This window comes from Lemur catta, chromosome 10 (genome assembly GCF_020740605.2).
Source record: "Lemur catta isolate mLemCat1 chromosome 10, mLemCat1.pri, whole genome shotgun sequence".
Classification (NCBI taxonomy): Eukaryota; Metazoa; Chordata; class Mammalia; order Primates; family Lemuridae; genus Lemur; species Lemur catta.
In genome coordinates, this window is record NC_059137.1 from 75088640 (window position 1) to 75098765 (window position 10126).

At 38.9% G+C, this 10126-nt stretch overlaps 1 long non-coding RNA gene across 1 annotated transcript; it reads left to right on the forward strand.

Annotated features, from left to right (window-relative positions):
- The first annotated feature begins 1760 nt into the window (after positions 1 to 1760).
- Positions 1761 to 7376, forward strand: LOC123645874. The gene is made up of 3 exons (XR_006737731.1): positions 1761 to 2111; positions 6151 to 6311; positions 6816 to 7376. It is a non-coding gene; the product is annotated as an uncharacterized LOC123645874 (long non-coding RNA).
- The last annotated feature ends 2750 nt before the right edge of the window (positions 7377 to 10126 follow it).

The window sequence follows — 10126 nt, forward strand, 5'->3', positions numbered from 1 at the left end:
TATAGATGGAGCAAATGGCAAACAGACATGTTGGCAGAGCATACACTGAGACATATGGATGTGGGTGATAGTGTCTCAGAATTCAAGCTGTTTGCTACAGAAGAAAAAGTTCACAATGGCATTTTGATCAAAATGATATATTCTGTCATTGAAGGGACTTTCCTCCAAGAGAGACTCTTAGCCTGTTTTGGGTTATAAAAACTCTTTGGCCTCCTGTGGTATATCCTTCTAGCCCACATTGCTGGGGCACTTAACCACTCTTGACAGAGATCTACCTAAGATGCCAGGAATCAGGAGGAACTAAATAACTCACCGCTCACACTGAGTCAGTTTTGCTGAGTGACTTGTTCTTACCTTGTTTCCCATGTGTTTTGGCCTTGTGTGTTGGCCTTGTCTGCAGTTTTGCTGTAACTAAAATCTCTGAAGTTATTTTATTAACTCTATACTCTACTCTTTGCCTCCTGCCTTGGGTTTCTGGGCTTCAGCTTCTCCCCAGACTCCTGAGATCCTAGAATGCACCTCCTAGGTCTATGGGCTACCTTTTTTCATGGATCTCTGATTGTATTCTACTATGTGTCCCTCTGCCAGGCACCTCAGACATCCCAGCTTAAATATTGTGTCAGTCAGGACATGCTGGATGCTGCTGCTAAGATAAACAATTTTATAATTTCCATGGGTTAAAACAATAAAATTTTCTCATTTGTAGTATTTATTGTGAATATCGGAAATTCTCCAAGGCAAACACTTGCATTTCAGCTAATACTTCATCAGACATGTTTCTGGCTTGCTCCCACGATGTAGAAAGCTGGAAGAAGAATTGCTGTCAGTACTACAATAAACATTAGCCAGACTAACTTCAAAATCATAAGCTATTGGACAGCTGATTATTCCTCACCAACCAAATGACCCAAATCTAAGGAGAAATAGTGCTTATAGGAAGAACGATGTGAGTACACACTGAGCTGGAGTAGAAACAACTAGAAACTGCTGAGAACAGTTCAGCTACAATAGCAGACAAATTGATAAAAAGTGAATGCGGGTTGATAGGCAGTGTGAAGCCCCCAGAGGGTACAGAAACTGGGGGAATCTGCATCATCTTGCAGGCTCTTCCTCTGCAAAACCTGCTGAGCACTCACAGTGAAGACTGGAAAGAGAAGTAAGAAGTCTGTTCCGTTGTCCACAGCAGACCAGGAAAAGGAAACAGCAGCCTCAAGGGCAAGAAACTCTGTTCGAACCGTTCTTCCATATCTCCTCTATGGTACAAAGCCTCAATATGCGGTGAAAAGGACAACAAGCATTGCTGCGCTTCACACATTGGTCAAAACTTATTGCAGCCAGAGTAGGAAAGAGGAGAACCCTGCTTGTAGGATAAGGGCAGGATTATGAATGAAGCCCGTAAATAAAGCCAGGGCATGGGCACCAGAGCCAAGAAGGCCACACTCTGATACTGAGGCTTACTCAAAACGGCAGACTGCAAATCCTGCCCCTGACCCCCACGGCCCCCAGTAACTCCCACCACCAAGCTAACAAGGGCAAGGATCAGAACAACATCATGAGACAGGACCTTCTCTAAGGGAGAGTGTGAAGAGAAGCCCTAAACCCCCCCCCCCATCAAACATTTCTTTTGCTGGTAGAACTGACACATGGAGCTGGCAGGCACCGCTTTGGGCATTGCTTAATTATGCAAACACTGTTTAGCTGAGCCAGGAAGTATCAAAGTTTCAAACTACCCTGATCAAAACAAGATGGAGGCAGGCAAGTTCAGGAATATTCCTCCCCTTGTTTAGCCTATAATTAAGCCGTTGCTTAAATAGAGGGGCAACAGGAACCAGGGGCCAGTTGTCTTCTATAGGGAGAACTTGACCCTGCTCTGTCTATGGAGTAGATTTTCTATAGTTTCTGAACAAATCTTGCTTTCACTTTATACTGTCGGCTCTCTCCTCAAATCTTTCTTGCGCAAAGCCAACGACCCACTTGGACCTCAAGTAGCTTCCAGCATTGGGGGTCAATTTGCTGTGTCATCTTCCTGGCAGTCTAGATGGGACAAAGGGTGACACCCACCCAGACCCCAAATTAAAACTGCACAGCACTATTTGGAACCAAAAGTACGGGTAAGTCTCCCTTTGTCTAGTCTGTTTTCTTTTCAGTTTTCCTGTCTTCTAAAGTGCCAGACCCTTTTATTTCATCTCTCTTTTTCCAATTCTGTTCTCAAGACTCTTCCTGAATCAAAGGACATAAACTCATTCCATCCATCTAACTATGGCTCCCCTGGTAACGGGGTGGCAGGAGTTTTAATATCCACGCCGTGCAGATTACCGTAGTTGATAGTTGCCAGGTGGTGACTCTGGCCTTGGGAGTGAGTGGGGACTTGTCCCCACATCAAGCAAGAATCCAACAATTCACTGTCTCCTTTTGCCTGTCTTCAGTGATCTGTTCTGTGTCTGCATTTATACTTTCTGCATTAGCAAACTGGGCAATTGTTTTCATTCTTCATAAAGCAGGTTTTTTCCCCTGTTTATGTTGAAATTGTTTTCTTTTGTTAAATAGAGTTCCCTTATTGTGAGGACTCTGGGATGCCACAGCCCGTTTGTTTTGGTGACCCCAAGTTAAATGGCTGAAATAGGCCCCTTGGGGACACATTTTGGCTGAAATAGGCTGCAGGCTACCCAACAGCTGCCCCGGGGTTTTCAGCAATTGGGAGGGGATTCTCTTTTTGGGAACCCCAAGTTAAAGGGCTGAAATAGGCCCCTTGGAGACAATCAGGTATTCTCAAGTTAAAGGGCGAAAATAGGCCCTTGTGGACATTTAGGTATTTCCAGGTTTATTTTATTTTTCTGCAAACCAAACCGCCTTGTACCCTCTGCCATTATTTTTTGTTATCATGTTATTTACAGTTCTTAGTTCTGATGACTTGTCTTTGCTTGTCCTAAAACTGACTGTTGCTCATTAGGTTGTTTGCTTCCAAGACTCTTAAACTCCAGCCTTTGGTATCTTCAGTGAGCTGGATTTATAATTTGTCTAGGCTGCTTAAGATCACAAAAACCTATTCTGTCTGAGGTCTCTTCTTGTTGCATTCAGGTTGCTACTCTTGCTGTTGACTTTTTTTCCTTTGCCCTAAACCCTAAGCAGTTTCATCAAGTCAGATTACAATGTTACGTTTGTTCTCAGACTGAAGTCTGTTCTGTACTTTGTGTGTTGCAACATTTGTTTCGCTGTGTTCCTCATACTGGAGGTTACAGCTTCCATTCCTCTGCACAGATCTATCTTTTCTCCTCCAGCCTTTGTGCTTTCTCAACTGCACCGACCTTGATTTGCAAGGTTTGGCTGCTGTTGCCTTGTTGACTTTCTTAGAGGCAAAGAAAGGTGGGATTCTGAGAGACAAGATACTTAGGTCTTTGCCAGGCTTAGGGAGGGGGATGATAACAAGCATCCCAAAGGATTCTCCGGTAGGATGTCTCCTCAGTAACTGGGAAAAATTTAAGTTAGAAGATCTAAAAAAAAAGAGAGTCTTATTTTCCATTGCAATACTATCTGGCCCCAATACCAGCTCAGAGACCAGGAAACTTGGCCTGAAAATGGTTCTTTAAACTATAACACAATTTTACAATTGGACTTATTCTGTAAGAATAAGGGTAGAAATCCCTGATGTACAGATTTTTAAGGCCCTCTATCTTTTATGTCCCTCTAACCCAGGCACTGAGAAACTGTTCCAGACATTTAGGACATAAATGATCCCCTTATACCTCCCCGACCTAGGAGGCCTGCACCCTACCCTGCAACCTCCTCAGTCCCTGACTCTAAGGGGGGCCCACCAGCTCTCCAGCACGGGATTTCAGCTACCTTTTGTAGACTGCTGAATTTGTGGTATCTTGGCTGGAATTCAGAGATAAAAAAAATATTAGATCGTTGTGTGTGTATATGTATAAATGTTTAAATGTGTTTGTGTATTTGTACATGTATTATGTTATATGTAAATTTAGTAAATAGGTCTAAATTGTTTTCAAGTTCATGTAAAGTTAGTACATTTTTGATAAATAAGGCTAATTTAGTACTAATGGTTTAATAACAGCTAAATCTGAGTTAACAGCAAAAAAAAATGTGTTTAAGTTTCTTACTAAGGTAAATATCTTACATTCACAGGCTGTAAAGATTGTGAACAGAAAATAACTTAATAACTAAAATCTAAGTAAACTGCTAAAATAATAAATTGGAAAAATGTAAATAAAATAGATGTTTGTAACAAACAATTCAAAATTTCCTGCTGCTTAGGTTTTTCACCAAAATTTAAAGTTACTAAAAATAGGAATTCTGGTCAATGTGTGTGATTCTATATATGGGGCATACCAATGAATAGGATGTGTTGTGAAAGAGGCATGAAATGTGCTGGAAAAAATTATATATCTAATTTTGTCTAATTCAAAGGTTGTTTGGATTGATTCAATGTATGGATTAGAAGGGGAAGTAAAAGCAAGTTAGAAGGTAACTGGTAAAGTGGAGAAAGATGTGGAAAGTCTAGGAGTGTGGAAATGTATTTTTGGTAAGAAAGACTGAACAGAGAGGAAATGGTTTTGTGTGGGAAGGGATCTGGCATGGAGAATTTTTGTCCTGCAACAGAATGGCTGGTTATTTGAGAAAGAGGAAAGTTAGGACAAAAAAAGAAAGTCTGAGCATGTTTTAGATGTCTGTGCAAGTTGTCATGCGGTTCATGGAGAAGAATTTATGAAAGAATTTTATGTATGGTTGAGTTGGCCAGAATTAAAAGAAAAAAGTTTTGGTTAAAATCACAAGGTTTTCTTGAAATATTGATTTGCTCTTAATGAAACTGCAAAACAAGATTTGCTTCTAAGCCTATAATCTGCTTCTTTTGGGACTTTTCAGATTTAAATCTCAGAAGTTCAGCTTTTGCTGTGTCCAGCTGCTTTCAGCTTTTCCTCCCCTTGACAGGACTGGAATGGTAACTCTCCCCTTTAACCTTTATCGTCAGCTCCTATAACTTTTCCCCCTCTGGTTCTAAGTCTGTTGTTATGACCTGACAGTAAAATGTTTTATCTTAAAAGCCGTGTTTTCCTCTAGTATAACTTAATTCTATTCTTGGCTTTTCTTGATATGTCTGAATCGTTCCATGTGGTCAGAACATTTTTCATACTGTTACTAAGGGTCATTTGCTCTTGTTCACGTTCCTCTGTAATGTGATGTGTGCACGTGAGCCTAGACTTTCCTGTGTCTAATTAAGTTGGGGGCCCTTTTATCAAGTTTGACTTTGGAGTTGTCTGGATGGGTCTCCCATAGGAGAGGAACATCTATCACACTACAGGGGCTTTTCTTTACCTCTTGATAACTGACTTAAGAAACAGAGATTTTGCATTTTGTTGGGATAGTTCCCATGTTGTCCTTGTTATGTTTTTGGTTGCTGGGGAAAAAAGTAAACTTTAGAAAGCTGAGATTTTTGCATCCATGTGACTGCATGTGTTGCCTTTAAAGTCTTTTTGATTATCACTCTTGGTTGGGTGAATTGTTGTTGTTTTACAGTGACGTGATTCTTTTTTGATTGGGTAATTTGGGTCTTTTGACATCTTTGATGAGCATCCTCAAATCAGGTCAAAGGCTGTGTCAAATATTGTTAACTAACTTACAGGGCCTTGACTAGTGGGTATCTAACACCAAACTCAATTTAAAAAAAAAAAATCCTGTTTTCAGACCCAGGAAAAGACAACAATCACAGCAAACTGCATTCATGAGTCAAAGGACCAGGCCTGTATTCAGAAACATTAAGACTCATTTAATAATTTTGCTTCTGTCTAAATTAATATAGATTTGCTACTAGAATATTTAAATGTTTAGCTACATATAAGCTTCCTTTGTCTGTCATTATCGGAACTAACTAGTTGGGAACATTTGTCTAGGATTAAACCTGTTTCTCATGAGCCCCCACAGGTTGGCACAGAGGAGCTAGCTTACTTGTCTTACATTGTCTAACTGTGAGCCCACAAAGGACCTCAGGTTCACAGGCTGCCTCCTGAAGACAGCAAGAAGGCTAAGTAACACCCTCATTCAAATGACTAATATGAATGTGCTCACTCTTCTCTTCTTAATCATTGTTAGTATTTTCTTAATAATCTACTGGTTATCGTTACTTTGCTTGCTTCCTAGTGGCTGCAATCAAGTCACTTGCATAGTTATTAACCAAACTTGCATTTCGCCTTAGTTCACCATGTTTACATTATACTCCCACCTCCCCCTGGAGAAGACTTTTTCTGTCCATCTTGGCCATCTGAAAATAACCATGTTGCATTCTGGCTGAATAGAAAGTAGTAAGTTCTATTGCAAACACATCTTATTGCATCTACATTAATGTTTCACAGGAGGTAGAGCAAAGGGCAACCGACCTTCAACAGGCTAAGTGGCTACATAACATCAATAACCCCACTGCCCAGACCATCTGGGATCCTATTAAGGCAGTGGTCCCCAACCTTTTCAGCACCAGGGACTGGTTTCATGGAAGACAATTTTTCCATAGACCTGGGGTGGGCAGGTAGGGGAATGATGGCCAGTGATGGGGAGTGGCTGTAAATACATATGGAGCTTTGCTGGCTCATCCGCCATTCCCTGCCGCTCACCTCCTGCCATATGGCCTGGTTCCTAAGGGGCCATGGTCCTGTACCAGTCTGTGACTCAGGGGTTGGGGGCTGTAGTATTAAGGGATATTTGCCCAGTGTCATTTGGTTCTTTCCCTTCTTAGGGCTCTTATTAGGTATCCTTCTTTTAATCTTTGAATCATGTTTATTTAACCCTCTGGTAAAATTTATATCTTCCAGGTTACAGTAATTGCGATTCAAGTTTATGCTAATGCAAGACTTCCAACCCATCTCATCAGCTGGATTCAGAACATAGAAGCATGCTACCCCTGAGCCCCCTAGACCGTTTCCAGAGATTTTTACTCCTCCCATGATAGGCAGGGCCAACACCCCTAAAGTCAGCCTGAAGCAGTTACAGAAGACACATCTTCCTCCTTCTACAACCCCTTATGATTAAGGCAGTGGGGGGAGGCGGGGCGGGGGGCGGGTGTTATCTCTGAGTGGGAAATGAAGCAGGGAACTGGCAGGCCCTGCTTTGGGCATTGCTTAATTGTGCAAACATTGTCTAACTGAGCCAAGAAGTTTTAAAACAAAGTTTGAAACTACCCTAATCAAAACAAGATGGAGGCAGGACAAGTCCATGAATATTCCTCCCCTTGTTTAGCCTGTAATTAAGCCATTGCTTAAATAGAGGGGCAACAGGAACCAGGGGCCACTTGTCTTCTACAGGGAGAATTTGCTCTGTTCTGTCTGTGGAGGAGATTTTTCTGTAGTTTCTGAATAAATCTTGCTTTCACTTTATACTGTTGGCTGCTCCTGAATTCTTTCTTGCGCAAAGCCAAGGACCCACTTGGACCTGAAGAGGCTCCCAGGGTCACTTTCCTGTGTCAAAACAACCCCATCATAAGCACAAGGTATCTCTACAGGAATTCAAACCCTGTGTTGCCCTGAGGTTAACCACAGCCACAATCAATCTCAAATCCAGCTCAACTCCTCACCAGATTAATTCAATCTCCTTTGCAAAAGATGTAGCAGAAGGAAAGCCTTCTTACTGTTGCTAGTCATTGGATGCTTCACCACAACTTGTTTGTTCACTTAACCCTAATATGTATCTGTAAGTAGACTCTGTAGGTCTATTCATTTGAATCATCTGGAGTAAATTCTGTTTCCTCTTAGAACCATGATACACATATGCAATGATAAACAATCCATTTTATTGTTTTTAAAACTTTCTATACTGCATTCTTTTCAAGAGTTGTAATTTTTGACTCTGAGCTCATCTTCAGTGGGTATTTTCAGGGGACATTTCATATACACCTTATCACAGAGCTATCCTTTACAGTGCAAGTTCACTGTTGTGTCTGTCCCTTGCTATTATTTTTAAACCTGCTTTTTAGCTGTATTATGTTTCAGTTTCCAGGCTATTAACATGTCTTTACTCCAAAAGATTAACCACATGTTATTCTATCTTTTCCCCTCTTTCTTTATTTAGTTAATTTCAAATAATTCCTAAGGTCACAGTTCCTTCAGGAAAGCCTTTTATGACCTTTTCCTAGATCTAGGGGCACCCCATACGGGCAGCCTACAGCTTCTTTTTCATAATATTTATCACACCATGCCGTACTGTTCTCTTTTCAGCTCTTCTCAATATGTAACTCACATTAAAATCTGAAATCTAAAGGAATAGGGATTATGTCTGCCTTCTCTACTTCATATCCCTAATGCCCAGCATAATGTCTGGTACATAGCAAATGCTTAATAAATAATTACTGAGTAAATAATTAATGGATGCTATTTCCCATTATCTTCCCTTAATGATACATGGGACTGGCAAATAAAATACATCAGTCTCCAACTTCAGTGTGGACATTTCTAGGAAAAAATTAGTATATCTAGGATTTAATGTTTCCATATACTTAATTTTGACAAGTCTGTGGTTCAGCCTTGATAGATGTTAAGGAAGTTGAAGAGCCCAGAGAGAGAGAGAAAGAGCTCTTAACACTTAGCAACATAGTAGAATCAAGTTCTCTATAGATTGCTACTTTAGAGGTTCAGGTTTTATGTTGGCATTTTGCTAAAGGTCTTTTACTGGCATTCTGTTAGTGGTTATTTACAGGATTGAGTGATTATTTGACAGACATATGTTGGCTACTAAATTTGTCCAAGAAACTAATTTGTTAAGCATAAGTTGGTTAATACTGTTTTTTTAAAAAATTAATTTTGTTGGTTCTTAAGATAATCAAATCCTCTTTATATCATACCCATTACCACTATATAGTTTATTATATCTACTTTTAATTAACATCATCATCATCACCATCACCATCACAACTAAAATACTTTGTGCTTAGCGCCAAGCACCTGGGTAAGCATTTTCCTTGGATTTTCTCATGTAACTGAATTTCTACACCAGTACTTCAATGTAGGGGCTATTATTACTATTTTGTAATTTTATATATCACCACTTTAGCTCCTTCATGTAACTTACACAATGTCACACATCTAGTGAATGACAAAACAGAATCAAATGTCACAGAGAATCTAACTTCATAGATCTTAAGTGCTATACCACCACTGGATTATAGAAAATTCTGAAAATATAGAAAATTAAAATGAACCTTAATTCCTACCATCTTGATGTATTTACTATGAATGTTTTGACATACATTAAACTAGTTTGTGTGTGTATGTGTGTGCGTGCGTGCTCCAGTAAATGGATAGATTGTACATCTTTTATCCATCTTTGCAATTAAATATTATCACATATTACTTTTTTGCTTTCTTTATATGGGAAATATTTGCATCATCTCTAATGTTCATGTGCTACCCCACACTATGAACCTATGATTGTTTTTAAATACAAAATATGTTTATATTCTTATTATAAAAGTAATATCACTTTAGGTATTTATATATGCAGATATGCAATAATAATAAAATTTAGAAATATTAGCATTTAAAGGGATGGAAAAGATAGATCCCTTTTTAAAATTAGAAACAATATATTGGGTATTGTTATGACCACATACTCACAATTTTACTCCTCTTCCAAAACTTGTATTCCCTTTGGAATTACTACTTAGACAAAGTCCTGGTATCTTTTGTTAGAGATTGGTATTCTTTCATGGATACATATAGGACTCTTTCTCTTTGTTACGAGGAAATATGAGTGTAATATTTTCTATAATGTCAACATTATATAACTGTACAAGTATTTTATAAATGCCCTGGAGTATTTTGCTCATAGATTTATATGTATATAACATAACTAATTGTGCTATTAGATTTATGTTTATAATTATCTAAAAACAAAATTTATATATATATAAACTTATAAATGTACACATCTATATGATATCTATGTTAAATGTCATTTCTTTAGGTAGGTAGATTTTGCTTTATACATAACTTAGTACTTGTTCGTTTTTCATATGTCCTTATTGATATTATGTTTTAAATCTTGGGCCCTTAGATGGAAGTGCCTGCCTTTTTAAAAATAAATTTATGTGGTATTTAACTCTCTGATGTATAAACATTTCAAGATTAAGATA